Source organism: Monopterus albus, unplaced genomic scaffold, assembly GCF_001952655.1.
Source record: "Monopterus albus unplaced genomic scaffold, M_albus_1.0 scaffold3.1, whole genome shotgun sequence".
NCBI classification, from domain to species: domain Eukaryota; kingdom Metazoa; phylum Chordata; class Actinopteri; order Synbranchiformes; family Synbranchidae; genus Monopterus; species Monopterus albus.
The window spans coordinates 476,344-481,861 of NW_018127883.1; the positions used below are offsets into that span (position 1 = coordinate 476,344).

The 5,518-nt window shown below is 39.7% G+C and overlaps 1 protein-coding gene across 1 annotated transcript in view; it reads right to left on the reverse strand.

Annotated features, from left to right (window-relative positions):
* LOC109960328 (phosphatidylcholine:ceramide cholinephosphotransferase 1) overlaps positions 1-5,518 on the reverse strand; it is a 28,387-nt gene that overhangs the window by 14,679 nt on the left and 8,190 nt on the right. The gene's annotated exons all lie outside the window — the stretch shown is intronic.

Below are 5,518 nucleotides of genomic sequence, written 5' to 3' on the forward strand. Positions count from 1 at the left end.
TTATTTGTCTCCAAAAGTAGTTGCACAAAACCTTTGAAGTTATCTTGTTGTTGGCTCAACAGTGCGGTGTACATCTGCTTCTGCTGACTCAACATCTCTGTTACTTGCGCCGCTGAAATATAATCCTCTTCTGCTTCAACATTCTCATTCGCTTCTGATTTATTAGCTCTTTTCCTTCTTGGAGGCATTTTAATAGTTGTAGAATTTGTTCAAAGACTTGAAAATGTAGAAGATGTGAAAAATCGTAGAACAGACAAGAGGAGCAGTAAAGACAATCAGCCAGCAGTAAGGCCTCGGCACAGTCGGCTCAGCTCAGGCCACAAGCAACTTAATACACTAGCATGCTGGCCAGTTGGCAAGACAACAAAGTGCACATCAGTACCTCATCTCACCTCGGGTCTGCTTAGCAAAACAGGGCCAAATAAATGGGCTATAGTAAGTCATGCCACCTACAACTCTGACGACACCTGGCATCCGATTTACTCCTGCTGAGGCTTGGAGAACAGCTTGTCCTAATAACCCCATGAGTCTAATGTAACACACAAACACTAAAGATTAAGTGTAAAAACAGCTGTATGGATAGCATGCAAACAGCACAGCAGGATGCTCCTCACTGCAACAGCTGCGGGACAATCCAGCTGTGTACCTGAACATCATGTAGTGTGACAAGCACAAAGGAAAATAGGATTTGGTGGTGATAAAGAGAACTTAACTTCAATATGTTAACAGCGAGCAACTGAGACGATCAGAGATTAGCTGTCACCAAGTCAGCTGTGTGCCGAGGACCTTTGGTCTGTGAATCAGCTTACAGCATCATCAGGGAAATCTTACTGAACTGAACTGGCAAAGGGAAAGACAAACTAATTACAAAAACTAATATACCAATCTATATTTATCCAGCTACACGAGTACACGAATCTCCTCAGAATTCCAGGATATGAAGGTACATCAATTTCAAAATTAGCTGAGTGAAAGCTGATAAATGTTTCTGCCTCAGGCAAAACAGATTGATAACTGACTAAACAAGACATTAGAAGAAGAGAGTTTGACAGAAGTGAACTACAGAAACAGAGGAAAGTCTGGAAGTGCTTCAGCCTTATGAGACATGATAAAGATTAAAAAAAAAAAAAACACAAGCTCCTCCAAAACAAAAGATTTTTACCTTCTGAACTTTTGTAACTATATCAAGAGGAAGACAAGGATAGGATTGTTACATGCAGCACTGTTCAAACACAGAGAGCTTTTTATTTTCAGCATTGAGGTGTGTTTAACGTTTAGTTGATGTAAAGGGAAGTGATCTTTTGGCTTGACTAGGAAAGGAGACAAGGCACACATATACAAAAGATTTTAGTGCTGTAGTCTGAAGGCATAATCAACTGAACTTTGAAACTTCACACTGCTCATAAAACACAGTTACAAAAGTGATAAATCGGGCAAAAGGTGTCACTACACTTCAATAAACAAGAAGAAACTGACTCAGTGAAAAGAGCAACAGGGTTTGCTTTCCTAACACTGCATTGACATGCAAAGCTAAACTAACTGTCTTGCTTTCATCATGCATATCTGACTGCTTGAATGACTTTCAACTTTACTGTATAGGCGTGTTTTTAGCTACAAAGAAAACCAGGCCTCACCTATGTCTGTATTGTGTGCTTGTACATGTACTGTATTTTTTTTTTTTTTACTGTGGTTTGATGTCATCATTGCAAGGACATTTTAGCCTGTCCTCACAATTTCAAAGGGCTTTGTGGTTTAAAGGTTAAAGTCGGAATTAGGTTTAAGTTGGCGTTAATGTAAGTGTCGGGGTTAGACATTTAGCTGTGATGGTTTAGGGTAGGACAACACACAAGAGCACATTTCAAAATCAACCAGGAAGTGCATTGATTTCCTTCTTGGTGCTTTCATTGTCATTACATAAAACTTCAGCTGTGGACCATCCTCGACATCCATGATGGTATCATAGCCTAAATTTATTTTCACCAACCCCTGACTATCAAACACAATAATTTAGGCCAGTATCTAAATTCAGCACCAATGTCACTTTTGGTATTATATACACTTGCCCAAAGAAACACAGCCACCTAATTTGCAATCATTACATGTGATATCATCAGAGCCCCACCCAGGAGCGACAATATGTTAAGGCGACACAAACGTAAAACGCGTCATCTTTAGGCAGCCATGAGTGGGACCAAATGACTCATTCACCACGGTGCAAACTGCCTTTCAGAGAAATGTAGTGTCGATACAGATTGGGTGAAACAATTTACATTAAGAACATAGACAAGCATATGAAATCAAACCGGCTCTGCCTCATGCTGAGCCTACTAAGCAACTCTCTATGGTTGGGTTTCCACTTTTAAGTATAAAATGTTTTTAATTTTTAAAACAGAGATTTTGCGCTAGACAACTCATCACTTGCTTTTATGCTCCTAAATTCTCTCATTTCATCAGCTCATTAGCACTGTCCTCAGACTGAGGGAAAATTGTTTCTCTTACCTGTTGCTTCTTTTAATTTCCACCTCTTCTTTCATTCACAGCAGCAGAAGTATTGGACACACACATGCACCAGAGTGAGGGATATTACTGTTGGCCTTATCAGTATTAGCATATCAGCTCAAAGAACCCTACCCTAATAAATACATGACAATGTTATGACCAGGTGAAACACATGGCCAGTCCTGGTCCTCGAGGGTGGCTGCCCTGCTAGTTTTACAACCATTTCTGTTCTACCCACTGCTGATTACCTGGATCAGATGTGTTCAGTCTGTAGGATATGGCTCGTGTTACCATTGCTAACTCAGAGACGAGACAGTCCAAGTAACTTCAAAACAGTGCTGATTTATTCAAAGGATCACAGGTAAAATTAACATTACAAGCTCAGGTATCTTGCACCTCCAAACTGCACGCAGGCAGATGTAAGATGAAAGACCCTGAACCCACCAGGCCTATACATTATATCCCCTCGGTTGGGCTAGTCCCATACTACACAGAAACATCAACCGGGACGTCTCTGTTGCCAGCTTTGCAGCTGGCCATAGCAGTGGTCAAAACATGAAGCAAATCAATGTGTGAATGTGTGTGTCTGTTGGTTAAGTGGTGTGTAGCTAAAAACATTCTCACGACCTCTAGTACATGTCGTGATTTAAACATAAGAACATATTATGGCTAAGGCTACAGTTATACACGTCGTAATAATAATATTAAACACCCTGTCTGCTGACAGTCATCAACTCTTCTCCCTAATATCCTTGACCAGATGTACCCTGTAGAAACTCATAAGCATGCTTAAGCATTTAACAGTCTAACTAGACATCCTATCTCCACTAAACATTTCTAATACATCAAGTATCTAACCAATATCTGACTAAAAATACCTAACAAGTCAATCAGAAGCTGGAAGATACCAATTCACTTTGTCCTTCCTCACTCCACCCTCATCTAAAAATGGTGCCTGCATAATGAGAGCCACTCCTCATGTGGTAAACACACCTGGCCAATAAAGCGGATTGTGATCTTGTATCATTGTTATCTGTATCCGATTCATCCATCCATCCATCCATCCATTTTCCTCCACTTATCCGGGACCGGGTCGCGGGGGCAGCAGTCTAAGCAAAGATGCCCAGACTTCCCTCTCTCCAGATCGGATTCATTTATACAAAAATGACCAAATCTTTGGACAGAACAGATACAACACTGCATAACCAGCAAATATCACACAAAAGCCAAACAAAAATATTAGCCCCCAAAAACAGTTTTTACTGTTTTGTCTTAAAGGTGGGATCCTTTTCTTTATACACAATTTTGTGAAATAGCAGTACACTTTTACAGATTTACCGTGACACAAGAGTGGGGGAACTAGTATACAGGGGGTGGCTGTGGCTCACGAGGTAGGGCAGTCGTCTCCTAACCAGCAAGTTGGTGGTTCGACTCCCGGTCTCCCTGCATGCCTAAGTGTCCCTGAGCAAGACACTGAACCCTGAATTGCTCCCGGTGGCTTGACTAGCGCCGTTGTGTGGCAGCCTGTCGTCATCGGTGTGTGAATGGGTGAATGGTGTATGATCTCCTGTAAAGCGCTATATAAAATACAGTCCATTTACCATTTACAGGCACAGACCAATAATACATGGCCAATATTTACACTGCTGGGCCAGCTGGTTAAAGTGATATTGCGGTTAATATTTAACTGTTCTGGTTGTGGATTACACAGCAATTCAGCCATATAGTTAGAATGAGTTAATATATACTTAACATCAAACTTTATCCAGTGTGATGTGACTGATCCTGCTATTTCCATAAGTCACTCGCCAGGAAACGTTATTACAAAAATGGAAAAAAAAAAAACTTGGCAAAACTCAGAGAAGCCTAAAGTAATACAGTACACTGTACACACTTGCTCAGCCAGCAGTACCTACATGAACCCACATTTATTGAACTACTTGGGAGGGACAGATTCAGTGGTTCAACAGAGTTTGGCTTCAGTGAGCACAGACAGGGTGAATAACATGCTTGAAATGTTCAGCACTATAGAGACCAAGCTCATCTAAATCACAAAACAAACATGGTGCCACTCACTAATCACATAGATCATTTTAGTTGTGTCAAGGCTTTGTGATTTCTCTCTCTAAAAAGTCTGCCAACCACTTCATAAAAAGAACACTGACTCATCATTTGCACTGCTGTAGCAATGAAAAACTTGATTTAACCTAAAGAGTTCCTTATTACCATGTGCTGGATACTGACCAAGCCCAATAAAAACACTTTACAGAAGAGTCTGAAGCTTGTGACTTTCCCACCAGGGACCAATAAGATCTAATGATTAGATTCTTTTGTTTTATTAATCTTTTTTTAAAAAGTTACTAAAAATTATACATGTAGTAGAGTAAAAACTATATTTGCCTCTAATATGTAGTGAAGTCAAAGTCTGAAGTGAAGAAGACACTAGTAGTAAGTACAGATACCTCAAAGCTGCACTTAAGTACAGTACTTGAGTAAATAAACTTAGCTACTTTCCACCACTGCATAAATCAATTTAATCTTGGAGCTTTTAACACAAAATCAATATTAAAACCAATGCAGATGAGTGTGCCTTACAAGATGTACTGTAACAGTAAGTTCAAACCAGCACTGGCATCAATTTTACATTTTTAATCATCACTTAACACACAACTTTGCTTCCAGGTTTAATTTTGTATTGTCAGTACATAATGTTTGATAACTCTGAATTGTGCCCAAAGTGTGTTCTTCACTCTATAGTTTCCTTGTCACCTCAGGGAACAACGTCTCATTGTCTCATAAGGACTGATCGCTATATCTGGCACATTATGAGCATGTGCATACAACAAGCAAAAGACAATGCCAAGTTTCTTATGAGAATACATATCTAAACCTGTATTAGATTTACAAAAAACAAACAAACAAAAAAAAAAACAACAAATTAGACGACATGTCAAAACAAGTCTTGTTAGATAAAAATGCTTTGCACTGACTAGGCCAGGAAAGAAGTCTTAACACTATC